This window comes from Hylobates moloch, unplaced genomic scaffold (assembly GCF_009828535.3).
Source record: "Hylobates moloch isolate HMO894 unplaced genomic scaffold, HMol_V3 SCAFFOLD_14, whole genome shotgun sequence".
In the NCBI taxonomy this organism is placed as follows: Eukaryota; Metazoa; Chordata; class Mammalia; order Primates; family Hylobatidae; genus Hylobates; species Hylobates moloch.
The window spans coordinates 42,679,399-42,693,464 of record NW_026652289.1 but is presented as its reverse complement, the minus strand read 5'-3'; the positions used below and the strand labels follow the sequence as shown (position 1 = coordinate 42,693,464).

General features: G+C 32.7%; 1 long non-coding RNA gene across 1 annotated transcript in view; it reads right to left on the bottom strand.

Annotated features, from left to right (window-relative positions):
* Positions 1-14,066, bottom strand: part of LOC116482433 (uncharacterized) — a 49,543-nt gene that overhangs the window by 8,615 nt on the left and 26,862 nt on the right. The window lies entirely within an intron of this gene.

Sequence of the window (14,066 nt, the reverse complement as noted above, 5' to 3'; positions counted from 1 at the left end):
TTCTCTGAAAATTAAATGCTAAATTTGAGAAGGGTGGTGGGAATTCTTTGCTTATCTTAATGAGTAATGAATAATGAAAGCTGCCCGGCTCCTGTTGACTAAGTATATGCTTGGATTTGATCAGCCATTTAATTTCATATTTTAGTAACTGTTTTGAATGATACCAGAATTGAGGGACAGTTACTCACATGAGCATAATTTCTAGTCCTGAAACCTGGCAAGCTTGTCTTATTGACCTGACCTAAATTTATATTGTTGGTTTTTAAAATTTAGTATTCCTTCAGGTATTTCATAAATTGCTTTAGGTAGATTTTATGTCAGATATTTCATATTTTATGTTGTTCTATGACTCAATCATTTGCAGATAAATTATGGAACTTTGAAATGTTTGCCTGATCATGCCTTCAGGGTGAAAACAGAAAGGATTGCTGAGCTAATTCCAGCGAATTTTTTTTTATTAATTTATTTTGAAAATGTCAAACTTTGTTGTAATTTTGTTATCAAATTGTAAGTCATATGATTGCTTTACAACACTAAAGGAAGAAAATGTGCACAAAGGGTCAAAAGGTATAGGCATTGAGTGAGATCCAGGGTTCAAATCCTAGCTTCACCGTGTAGCAGCTGAATAGGGCAAGTTAGCCTTATATTTCTTATTTTATTACTCATTCTAAAAATACCAAATTTGTGAAGTTGTTGTGATGAGTATATAAAATAATTCATACAGATTATCTGACATTGTTTTTCCCTTTAGATTTTACATTAAAAATATAGTATTGAATCTGCTATACTGATGATAATGGACATTAGGAGAAACATGTAATTATCTGCTTTAGCTGAAGTTTTTCTCTGCATCATCTAAATAATTTTCCCCCATTAACATGATGTTAAGGTTGTCATCTACCTCAAAAGATGAAAGAGGGCCTTTCAGTTCTGCAATTCTGTGGCTTTACTGGTTTAACATTTTACGGCGTGACAGAAGCAAAAATAGAACCAAGAGCCCCAGGAGTCAGCATGTGCGATGACACTGAGGCTCCCTGACTTGGGGGGAGGAGGTGGATTTAGACCAAACAGCACCAGACAGACACCCAGGCAATAAGCTGCAGACTGATAAAGAGATGAATGAAACACACCAATGAGCACCTAGAAAACACCAAAGCAAATACAAAACAATATGTGTAAATGACAGATTTAAAAAAGAACATAGAGCATTTTTAAAAATAAAAAGTAGTCATTAGAATTAAAATGTAAATGGACATTTAAAATAAAAACGTAGACACATCTGGAACAAGAACTGGTGAATTAGAAGATAAATATAAGAATATTAATATCCAAGGAAAAAGAAATAAAACTATTTTAAAAAGGTTAAAACTCACCTAAGTGGACACTAGAGCCACTCATTTGATTTGTCTGTTTTTTGACTACAATAAGATTATGCTTCCTGGTCCCTTTTTACACCTACGGGATTATGCATGGTCCTTCGTATTTCTAGCCGATGAGTGATTGAATGCGTGTGATGAGTATCTCTTCCAAAGTAAATATTTAATTGCCAGAACATTCTTTTCTGTTTGAATGCCAACAAGATCTCTTAGCTAGGATCCCTGAAAAACTACAATGAGCAGAGTGCCATTGATATATCTAAAATTAATATGTAGCATGAAGAAGAGAAAAATAAAATAACTATTTGATATCTTGGACCAGTGAGATTTCAATAATGTTTAATATACTGGCATAACCTAGCCCAGGAATTGGTAAACTAAGGCCTGTAGGCCCTGGATACCACTTTTTGTAAATAAAGTATGCTGGAATACAACCACAGACATTCATTTATGTGATATCTATAACTGCTTTTGTGCTACAATAGTAGAACTGAATAGTAGTGACAGGAACTGTGTGGTCCATATAGCCTGTCTCCCATAATGAAGAAATGGAGAGAACAAAAACTGCCGAAAAAGTCATGTAAAAGTTCCAAAAGGAGATAATTTAGAAGAAAAAAAGAAATACTGTAGAGAATAATGGCAGATAATTTTCTTAAATGAAAAAAATAAAAAATTAATGACCCATTAAGATTTTTGTTTCTCTTTTTGGTAGAACAAATTGCAGCAGACCGATGTTCCCATTAGGAAAAACTTACGAAATCAAGATGAAATTTACAATCTGTTTGAAGACATCAGAAGCAGGCAGGAGTTTTCCTAGAATCAAGTAACTAAGATCCCAGAAAGAAGAAACTGTAGAGAGGTATGCCCATGTCCTGTAACTGCTCCACCCTTCAAGGAATTTTCAAACTTTTGGAGCCAATTCAGGAAGAAGGCCACTGTTAAGACATAAATAAACTAGACGAAAAATATCAAAACTCCTAGAATAGAGAGGATAACATAGATATTTCAGGCTGTCAAATAATCAAAAGAAAGTTCACTTAAATACATTAATAATAAAGTAGACTCTGAGACAAAAAATACTGCTAAAGAAAGGGGTTACATAATAACAAAAGGGTCAATCCACAAAGATCATATAAAACTGCTAATGTTTTATGTGTATAATAATGTTTTGATCATTCTCCATTCTAGAACCTGGAAGAAAAGAGTAAAAAAGGTTTTGAAATATGTAAAGTAAAAATTAAAAAATTAAAATGAGGAATAGACAAACTCGCAATTACAGTAATTTATGAGCCTTGTATATGAACACATATAGAACCTCACTATACCCAATGAGAGCAAAATAGCATATTTTTTCATCGGACATAGGACACTTATCATTAATAATTATATACTGAGCCTTTAAGTGAGCTCAACAAATTTCTAAGGAATGATTGCATGTAGAGTACATTCTCTGATTACAGTGGAATCAAGCTATAAATCAGTAACAAGTAAATTATCAGCTGTTTGGAAACTAAGATATACTGGTAAATAAGACAGGGGTCAAATAAATCAACCTGGAAATTAGAAAATATTTTGAACTAAATGACAAAAAAAATGCCCTATCAAAATATATCTGTTAAGCCTGTTTAGAGGAGAAATTACCTAAAGGAAAGATAATTTTAAATAAATATAACTTAAAAAGTAAATTCTCAAAAAACAGTAACTTATGTAACTGTCTCAAGAAGCTAAGGAAAGAATAATCAGTTAAACCCAAATAAAGTTAAAATAAGAAAATAATAAAAAGATAGACTAATGGAATAAAAAACAAATGTAAAATAAATAACATAAATAAAATCAAATTTACATTTGGGAAAGACTAATTAGATTCATAGAATTCAACCAAGAGTTAAAAAAATACTCATATCAGGAGTAGTAAAAGAGACATAATCATAGATTTTACATATACAAAAAGAAAATAAGAAAGATTTCATAAGCAGGACAGAAAAGCAGTAACCAAAAAGAAAATATACATATATATGTATATGTATATATATATACATATATGTATGTATATGTATGTATATATATACATATACATATATATGTATATATATACATACATATATATATACACATATGTGTCTATATTTATTTATAAGTTAAAACTCTATTAAAATTAAGATATTTTATTTACTATTAGAAACCACTGGAGGATGGAATGGAAAGTCAGAGTGAAATGTACTTGCAATACAGATATCCAATAAAGGATTCATGAAGAATATATAAAAAGAATGTCAAATAATAAGAAGAAACACAGCTAATCCAATTAAAATTGGACAAAAGATTTGAAAACGCAACTCACAAAAGAGGACGTCGAAGTGGTTAATCAATACATTAAAATGTTCTCAACATCATTAATCATCAGTGAAATGTAAGTAAAAATAACAATGCAGAAACACTACACTCCCCTTAGATAAATAAAAAAATAAAATAAAAACACTATATCAAGCAAGGCTGAGAGCAGAGTGAGATAAATGAAGTGTGTCTGTGGTACAGAATTTAAGAAGGCACTTACTCTCAAGTTTGCTCAAATGCTGAGTTCTGCGAAAACTTCAAACTGGGTGCCTTCTTAAATTTTGTGTCTGAGGCATCTAATTTTTAGAGAGACACCCTCTTAGGTTCATGCAAGTTATGCTAGGTTCAAAAGTCAATGAGGGTGTGCACCTTTTAAATTTTTCTACCTTCATTGCCTCACCTGCCTCATTGTACTCCTGGACCTAATGTTAAGTGTTGGTGAGGATGAGAAGCTAGTGGAAGTATTAACTGGCACAACCACCTGATAAACATGTTGACATATCCTACTAAATGTGTACCCACATACCCTAGGTTTTCAGCTGTTCTACTCTTTGCTATTATACTCAAGACAAATAAATACTTATGTTCATCAAAAGTCAAGTATAAGAATGCTCACGACTGCCCAATTCCTAATAGCACTTATAAGAAAACAATTCAAATGTTGATCCAAAAAATATGTAAAGACATTTTAGTAAAATAATCCAAAAATTGTATATAGTAACAAAGTGCAACTGTACATGACATCATGGTTAATCTCATAAATATAATGTTGAGTGAAAGGAGATGCAAAAGATCATATTAACTGGTTTATATTAATTTTAACAAAGGTACTTGTCTGTGGAATTAGAAGTCAGGAGAGTGGTTATTTGAGAAAAAGAGTTACTAAGATGAGACACAAAGGGAAACTTTTGGAATGCCAATAATATATTTATTGATCTGAAAATTGTAAAAATTTATTGAGCTCCACACTTATGATTTGGGCAATTTTTATTTATTGCTTTTTATAAGTCTATCAAATTTTGCTTCTTATATATTTTGAAGCTCTGTTGTTAAGTATACACATGTTTAGGACTGCTATGTCTTCTTTATAACCATTTTATCATTATGAAATGACTGTATATATGGTAACATTGTTTCCATGAAATCAACTTTGTCTGCTATTAATATAGTCACTCCTGGCTGGGTGTGGTGGCTCATGTTTGTAATCCCAGCACTTTGGGAGGCCAAGGCGGGTGGATCACAAGATCAGGAGTTCGAGACCAGCCTGGTCAACATGGTGAAACCCCATCTCTACTAAAAATGCAAAAATTAGTTGTGTGTGGTGGCAGGTGCCTGTAATCCCAGCTACTCCAGAGGCTGAGGCAGGAGAATCACTTGAAAGCAGCAGACAGAGGTTGCAGTGAGCCAAGATCACGCTGCTGCACTCCAGCCTAGACAAGAGCGAAACTCTGTCTCAAAAAAAAAAAAAAAAAAAAAATTTTTGTCACTCTTATATTCTTTTAGTTAGTGTTAGTGGCATATAAATTATTGCATTATTTGATTACTTTACTTTTCATGTATTTGCTTATTTATATTTAAAACATGCTTCTTATTGGCAGTATCTAGTAGGGTCATGATATCTTATCCAATCTAACAATCTCTACTTTTTAATTAAGTGCTTAGATAATTGACACTTAATGTGATTATTGATATAACTGTAATTAAAACTGGTATCTTGCTACTTGTAAAAAATTTGTATCCTTTGCCCATTTTTTTAATGAGGTTGTTTCTTTCTTGTTGATTTGTTTAAGTTCCTTATAGATTCTGGATATTCGAACTTCGTCAGATGCATAGTTTTTGCAAATATTTTCTCGAATCCTGTAGGTTATCTGTTTACCCTGTTGATAGTTTCACCTGCTGAGAAGTTATTTAATTTAATTAGGTCCAACTTGTCAATTTTTTTGTATTGTCACAATTGCTTTTGGGGACTCAGCCAAAAATTCTTTGCCAAGGCCCATGTAAAAAAGAATATTTCCTAGATTTTCTTTTAGAATTTTTAGAATTTGAGGTCTCACATTTAAATCTTTAATCTATCTTGAGTTAACTTTTGTATATAGTGAAAGGTAAGGGTCCAGTTTCATTCTGCATATAGTTAGTCAATTGTGCAAGCATAATTCATTGAATAAGGAGTCCTCTCCCCATTGTGTGTTTTTGCTGGCCTTTTTGAAGATCAGATTGTTATAGGTGTGCAGCTTTATTTCTGATTGTTCTTTTCTTTTCCATTGGTCTGTGTGCCTGTTTTTGTACTATACCATGCTGTTTTGGTTACTATAGTTTTATTGTTTGAAGTGGGGTAGTATGATGCCTCCAGCTTTGTTCTTTTTGTTTACAATTGCTTTGGCTATTTCAGCTCTTTTTTGGTTGCATATAATTTTTAGATATTTTTCCAATTCTGTGAAAAATGACATTGGTAGTTTGATAGGAATAGTGTTAAGTCTATAAATTGCTTTGGGCAGTATGGCCATTTTAACTATATTGATTCTTCCTATCCACAAGCAAGGTATATTTTTTCCTTTTATTTGTGTAGTCTCTGATTTCTTTTAGTAGTGTTTTGTAGTTCTTACAGAGATCTTTCACCTTCTTGGTAAGCTGTATTTGGATTTTTTTTTTTTTTTTTTGACAGCGTCTCACACCAGGCTGGAGTGCAGTGGTGTGATATTGGCTCACGGCAACCTCTGCCTCCTGGACTGAAGCAATCCTCCCACCTCAGCCTCCCAAGTAGCTGGGACGACAGGTACATGCCACTATGCCCAGATCATTTTTGTATCTTTTGTAGAGACAGGGTTTCACCATGTTGGCCAGGCTGGTCTCAAACTCCTGAGCTCAAGCAATCCACCCACCTCGGCCTCCCAAAGAACTGGGATTACAGGTGTGAGCCACTGTGACTGGACAGGGGTTGTGTTCTTGATTTGACTTTCAGCCTAGACATTATTGGTGTTTAGAAATGCTACTGATTTTTGTACATTGATTTTGTATCTGGAAACTTTACTGAAGTTGTTTATTAGTTCTAGGAGCCTTTTGGAAGAGTCTTTAGGGTTTACTGGGTATAGAATTATATAATCAGCAAAAAGAAATAGTTTGATTTCTTCTCTTCCTATTTGGATGCCTTTTATTTCATTTCCTTGCTGGATCACTCCGGCTAAAAAAAGAGGACGGACAAGCAGCCAACAAACATTTGAAAAAATGCTCCTTATCACTAATTATCAGGAAAATGCCAATCAATCGAAAACCACAATGAGTTACCATCTCACACCAGTCTGGCTATTAATAAAATTCAGAATGGCTTCTATTAAAAAGTCAAAACAATAATAATCAGAATAGCTATTATTAAAAAGTCAAAAAAACAACAGAATCTGGTGAGGCTGCAGAGAAAAGGGAACACTTAAAAACTGTTGGTGAGGATGGAAATTAGTTCAACCACTACAGAAAGCAGTTGGGAGATTTCTCAAAGAGCTTAAAATAGAGCTACCATTCGACTTGGCAATTCCATTACTGTGTATATATCCATAGGAAAATAAATTATCCTATTCTACCAAAAGGACACTCACTTGTATGTTCATCACTGTGCTGTTCACAATAGCAATGACATGGAATCAACCTAGGTGTCCATCAACGATTGACTGAAGGAGGAAAATATGGTACATATACACCATGGAACACTGTGCAGCTATAGAAAGATTGAAATCATGTCCTTTGCAGCAGCATAGATGCAACTGGATGCCATAATCCTAAGTGAATTAATACAGGAACGAAAGACCAAATACCACCTGTTCTTACTTTTTAGTGGGAGCTAAACATTGAGCACACCTGGACATAAACATGGGACCATAGACACTGTGGACTACCAGAAAGGGGGAAGAAGAGGAGAGCATGGCTAGAAAAACTACCTATTGGGTCATATGCTCACTCCCTGGGTGACGAGATCCATTCCACAACTTCATCATCATGCAATACAGCCATGTACCAATCATGCCCATGAACCCTCGATATCTAACATAAACGTTGAAATTTAAAAAAATGTTCCATCTGTCATTCTACTTCTCAATTTCTGAATTTCAATTGAATTGAATATTAGTTTATGGTATATCTTTTTTTACTTATTAGTCGTGATAACTTGTGTTATTACATTAGTGGTTGCTTTAGAGTTCATGTATCTTTACTTATACATTTTTAACTTGTAAGAGTGTAAGTTCAAGTGGTACCACATAACTTCTCATACAGTATAAGAATCCTACAAAAATATACTTCCATTTCTCCCCTCCAGAACTTTGTTCTATGTCTGTCATACATTTCACTATTGCATATCTTAGAAACCCTGCAATTTCATTATCATTTTGGATTTAAGATTTGTGCAAATTTATATGTATGTTTACTCCAGTACAAATTTACTAAAAATAAAAATTTTAATATATATCTAAAGTTAAAATAAATGTTATTAAATATTCATTGTAATGAAATTTTTTTAAAACTCCTAAGCACAATTAGCAAATACTTAAAATTGAATCATAGAATCACGATGAAAACCCTACAGGTTAAAATTTTGCTAACAAAATAGTACTTGAAGGAAATCAACGGCCCTAGCTACCCTTATCAGAAAACAAATCAGTTCTGAAACAAAGGAGCCAAGAATTCAACTCGAGATGGAAGAAATAGAAATGAGTAAATTAAAAAAAAAACACCAGACACAAATGATGAACATGTAATCAAACATGAACAGAATAGAGAAAGAAAGAAAAAAATGTAAAAACCTACAGCTTGGTTTACAAAGACAAGATAGACAAACTTCTGACAAGTATGATTAAGAGAAAAGAAAGATTAGAGTAGCTATAATGATAAAATCAACAGAAGTTTTTAAAGTATTGGGAAGGTACTATGAAATATACATGATTGAATGCATATGACATGAATTAATTTCTGAAAATAAATTAACAACCGGATTATGAAGAAGAAAAATTAAAATCAACTAGACTAGATTTTTAGTATACTTAAATAGGATTCCAAAGCTTTCCCCCCATAGAAGAAAGGTTTTAGGAGATATGACTCTATATCAAACATGTAAAAATGAAAAATTCAATAATATATATGTTATTGTGGCCATGGAGAAACTCCTGCTGGTGGGAGTGAGACCTGAAGCCATGGTTTTACAAAATAGTCTAGCATTTGGGAATGAAATTAAGTATACATGTGCATGCTGTATCAAATCTGGGTAAATAGAGTTATACAGTTTATAAGAAACAAGTTACAAAATTATCCCAAGCAACATTGTTCGTAGTAGCAAGAAATTACAGACTATTAATGGGTCCACTAACTAGGAAAATATATAAGGAAAAAGTTAAAAATTTTGTAATAGAGTTCTCTAGAGAAACAGAACCAGTAGGATTTAGATATAGATAGGTAGATAGATGATAGATAGATAGATAGATAGATAGATAGATAGATAGATAGATAGATAAGATAGATTAGATGATAGAGATGATAGATGATATAGATAGATGGATAGATAGAGGATACAGATAGATATAGATAGATGATAGATGGATGGATAGATAGATGATAGATGAAAAGAGAGTGAGAGAGGCAGATAAAATGAAAGAGATAAATTCTAAGACATTGGCTCATACAGTTGTGGGAGCTGGCAAGTCCAAATTCCACAGGACAAAGCAGCAAGCTGGAGATTCAAGTAAGAGTTGATCTTGCATACTTGAGTGTAAAAACTAGATTCAAGCAAAATTTCTATTGTAGACTTGAGGCAGAATTCCTTCTTTGGGAAATGTCTGTCTCTGCTCTTCAACAGATCAGATGCGGTCCATCCATGTCACGGAGAGTAATCTGTTTTACTTAAAGCCAACCGATGTGAATGTTAGTCACACATTAAAAAATAGTTTTGCGCAACATCAAGGCTAGCATTTGACAAAACAATTGGTCACCATTGTTTAACCAAGTTGACACATAAAATTAACCATCACATATGCCAAAGATTACTATTTAGCAATGAGAAGTAAAGAGCTACGTTTTCATAGAGCAATGTAAGAGTATTTCAAAAAGGTTAGTGAAATAATTAAGAAATTGAATGGAGTAACAAATAATATTTACATAAGTTAAGCACATGCAGCATATAACACTGAACACATACATGCACATATGTGTATATACAGAATGAATTAAAATGGTACAGACTGTTAAAAATAAAGTGCATGTCTAGAAGGAACAATACAAAGGCAATCGGGCACAAAAAGAAAAAACATGACATGAAACATTAGAGGTATTATACATGGTCTGATGATAAGGGCAATCAATCTAGTAATTAGGAATGAAGCAGTATGATTGTCTCAGTTCTTTGCATGTGGGATCTGAAATCAAGTCTAAAATCTGAATTCAATACATTGAAAAATCTATTTTTATATATTTTATTCAATATTTTAATACCTTGAAATTAAAGGACATTCAGTGAATGTGGTAAATATAGGTAAATATATCTACTAAAATCCTACAGAAAATTTTACTCTTTAATGCTGAGTTCAGCCATTTCCTCTATCATCACATTGTAGTAAAGGGCCTAGCCACTAATGCAGAAGAAAAAATTTCAATACAATATGTACCATTTGGGAAAAAGTTAAAATCTTCTTATTTTTCTTAGAGGTATGTCAACAAAGTAAAATCTAAGGGAATCCATAAAAAATATTTAGATATACTGTGAGAATTTGGGAAAAAGTGTTAGATTAATATATGATATAATGGAAAATATCAATATATAAAAATTAATCACATTGCTATATAGCAGCAGCAAACAATGAGAAAAACAATTTAATCAATTACATATAAAACAGAAGAAAGAAATCAGGTAATCATCCTGTAATATATTTAACAAAAATTTGAATGATCTTTCAGAGTAAAAATATCAAATTTAATTAAAGAACCTTTTCCAATTTCAAAACAAATGTAGATCTATCCTTTAGTAAATGAGAAGAATCAATATAATGAATTGTCAATTCTTGTCGTATTAGTCTATAAGTTAAATGTTAATTCAATTAAAATGTTGAAAGGTTTTTTTTTCTTGGAATTTAAGAGCTTAACTCTAAAATTCATATGGAATAATAAAAAACCTGGTACAGTCAATATGATTCTGAACAAAAATATGTTTGAGGCTGGGCACGGTGGCTCATGCCTATAATCCCTGCACTTTTAGAGGCCAAGGCAGAAGGATCACTTGTGGCCAGGAGTTCGAGACCAGCCTGAGCCACATGGCAAGACCCTTGTCACTAAAAAATAAAAATAAAAAATTAGCCGAATGTGTGTCATACACCTGTAGTCCCGGCTACTTGGGAAGCTGAGACAGGAGAATTGTTGGAGCCAAAGAATTGGAGGCTGCAGTAAGCTATGATTGTGCCACTGCACTCCAGCCTGGGTGACAGAGCAAGATCTTGTTTCTTAAAAAAATAAATAAATAAAAAATAAAAAAATGAAAGATGGTAGAATGGGACTCTCACTTGCATTGTATTAATGGAATATTCAGCAGTGTCCCTGGCCTCTGCCCCTACAGGTGTGATGATCGAAATGTCTCCAGACATTGCCAAATGCCCTCTGGAGGGTAAAATGTTCTCCATTGAGAACCACAGAGTTAAATTAATTAAAGCCACTTGATTTTAGCCTAGGTATAGACAAGAAAAATAATTATAAAGAAAAAGAGACATGAATCAGACCTACATTCAGAGAAATTTGGCATATATGCAATGGTAGTAAATTTAACAGGAAAAAGTTTAGTATAAGGTTCTGCAACAATTAGCTGTTTATAGAAAACAATTAATGAAATAGATTTCTGTGCTATACACATAAATAAATCTATTGATTAAAAAACTAAAAAGACCCAGTTGAAAAGCTAAAGCAGTATATAATTTTTTATCAGCACTTTCTATAAATCGATCTTAGAAAAATTTCACAAATGTATTCAAAGGGATAGTTCAGAAGATATTCATTTTGGCACAGATTGTAATAGCAAAAGCATGAAAACAATTTTACTATCCATTATTAAGATAAATAAACTTTATGTTTAATTCAATGGGACACTATGTGTCTGTTAAAATGAATTAGATAGATTTAAAAATATCAATATGAATAAGCCTCAAAAATATAATACCACAAGAAGGAAGCAAATATTGCAAAGTATACTTACAGTAAGGTACCATATATTTAAAATGTTAAAACACTAAATAACATATACTGTTTACAGTTGCCTATAAATGTAGTAAGTACACAGAATCCCGAGAGAAAATATTCCCTTTTTGGAAATGGAGGGACAGAGAAGGATGATATGAGATTTCAATTACAGATTTACTTAAGTCTGTAATAACAAAAAAGAGTTCTGAAGCTAATGTAGCAATAGTTTAGTATTTATTAATCTTTGTTCATCAAACATAATAATCTTATGGCTCTCTATTTTTATATGAGGAAGTGTGTTCATAAAAAAGTTATTATGCTTGTCCAACTGATTAAAGGTATTTTAATATTTAGTAAAAAAATTAAACCTACTTATACAAACACAATAAAATGAGTAGTTCAACATCCAGTTCTGTACCTAAGAACCCAAATGCATGCCTTACATTTCCATGCTTCTTCTAAAAAATGTCCCTGCATGGAAATGGGTGTTCTCTGGTTTGACCAGAAGTGGTTTCACATTTCTAATATAGACTGACCTGCAATATGCACTTTCCATTTTCTGTTTCTTACTTTGAAGAGTGTTTGCTTATGAGATCGTCATTACAACACACAAACACTCAAAGTCTTCTTTTTTTCTTTGCTTTGTTATTTGTCAGCAGGGATAAATTAAAATTTAAGCTCCCTATTTCAGATAACTGGTAAATCAACTCTGTTTTTCTTTCCTGTTTATTAATGAGCTTCTCTCTCTTTTTCTCTCCTTACTCTTTCCTTCTTTTTCTCTCCTCAACACATTCATCTCTGTGCTCATTTGCTTTAATACCCTTTCATCAGCCTTATCTTTTTCTTCCAAAGCCAAAATAATGATGCACATTATTCTTATCTGAGTTTCTCTCCACTTCTCTATTTCCAGGTCAGATTTAGCTTAACAAGTGTATCATTGATTGGATGTTTACACAGCCACATTGGATCTTTATTGCTCTGTTCATTTGTCTTGTTCAGGGGAAATGGGATTAGCTCTTCTTTAATTGTGTCATCTCTAAAGATGCCCACCAACTCTTTCAAGGTTTAGGGGAAATGTGCAGTGCATATTTCAAAATATTTTTAAAATAATTCAACTGAAGGCCTTTTGCTTCTTTAACCTTTCTTTGTTGACTTGAAAACAAAAGAAAATGTAATAAAAATATAGGGTACTATTTATCTTGCTTTCCACACAGTCTGACTCAACATTTTCTTAGTCATTAAAAAGATGCAGACACAGGATTGCAGTTGATAGTTTATGGCTCTGAGTTTTTATTCTATTAGGGACCTACTTCTAGATCTTATACCCATTCAAGCTCTTATCACTCTATTTTATAGCTTTTCTTTCCTTGTACAATTTACGCTCATATCTATACACTACAGGTAATTCCATATTATTAAGAAATATAAATTATCTGGTTGAAATGAGCCAAATCCACCACTCTTGTTTTATTTTCATAGGGTAAGGATCAGATTCAAGTAGAGCTTGACACAAGAGAAAGTCATTATCAAAAATTCAAAACATTAGTGTTGTCAAAGATGTAAAGAAAACGGGACCCTTATATATTCGGTAAGGATGTAAATTAGTACAGTATAGAGATTCAACAAAAAAATTAAAAATAGAACTACAAAATCATCCAGAAATCCTAATACTGGCTATATATCCCCCCCAAAAAGAAAATGACCATCCCCAAGAGATATCTGCACCCCTGTGTACATCGCAGCATTATTCAAAATAGCCAAGATATGAAAACAATCTAAGTGTCCAACAATGGACACTTAGCCATTACTCAGCCATAAAAAAGGAATCTACCATGTGTGAAAACATGGATGAACCTGAACGACATTTTGCTAAGTGAAATAAGCCAGACAGAAAGACAAACATTGCATAATCTCATATGTAGAACCTAAAATAGTCAAACTTATAGGAACATGGAATAGAATGGTTATTGCCAGGTGCTGGAGGTTGGGGGAGATGGGGAGTGGTTGGTTAAGGGGTCCAAACTTTCAGTTATAAGAGGACTAACTTCTAGAGACTTAATGTAAAGCATGATGACTAGAGCTAATAATACTCTATTGTATACTTGAAATTTGCTAAAAAACTAGATTTCGAGTGTCCTTACCCCCACACCCCCACAGACAAAT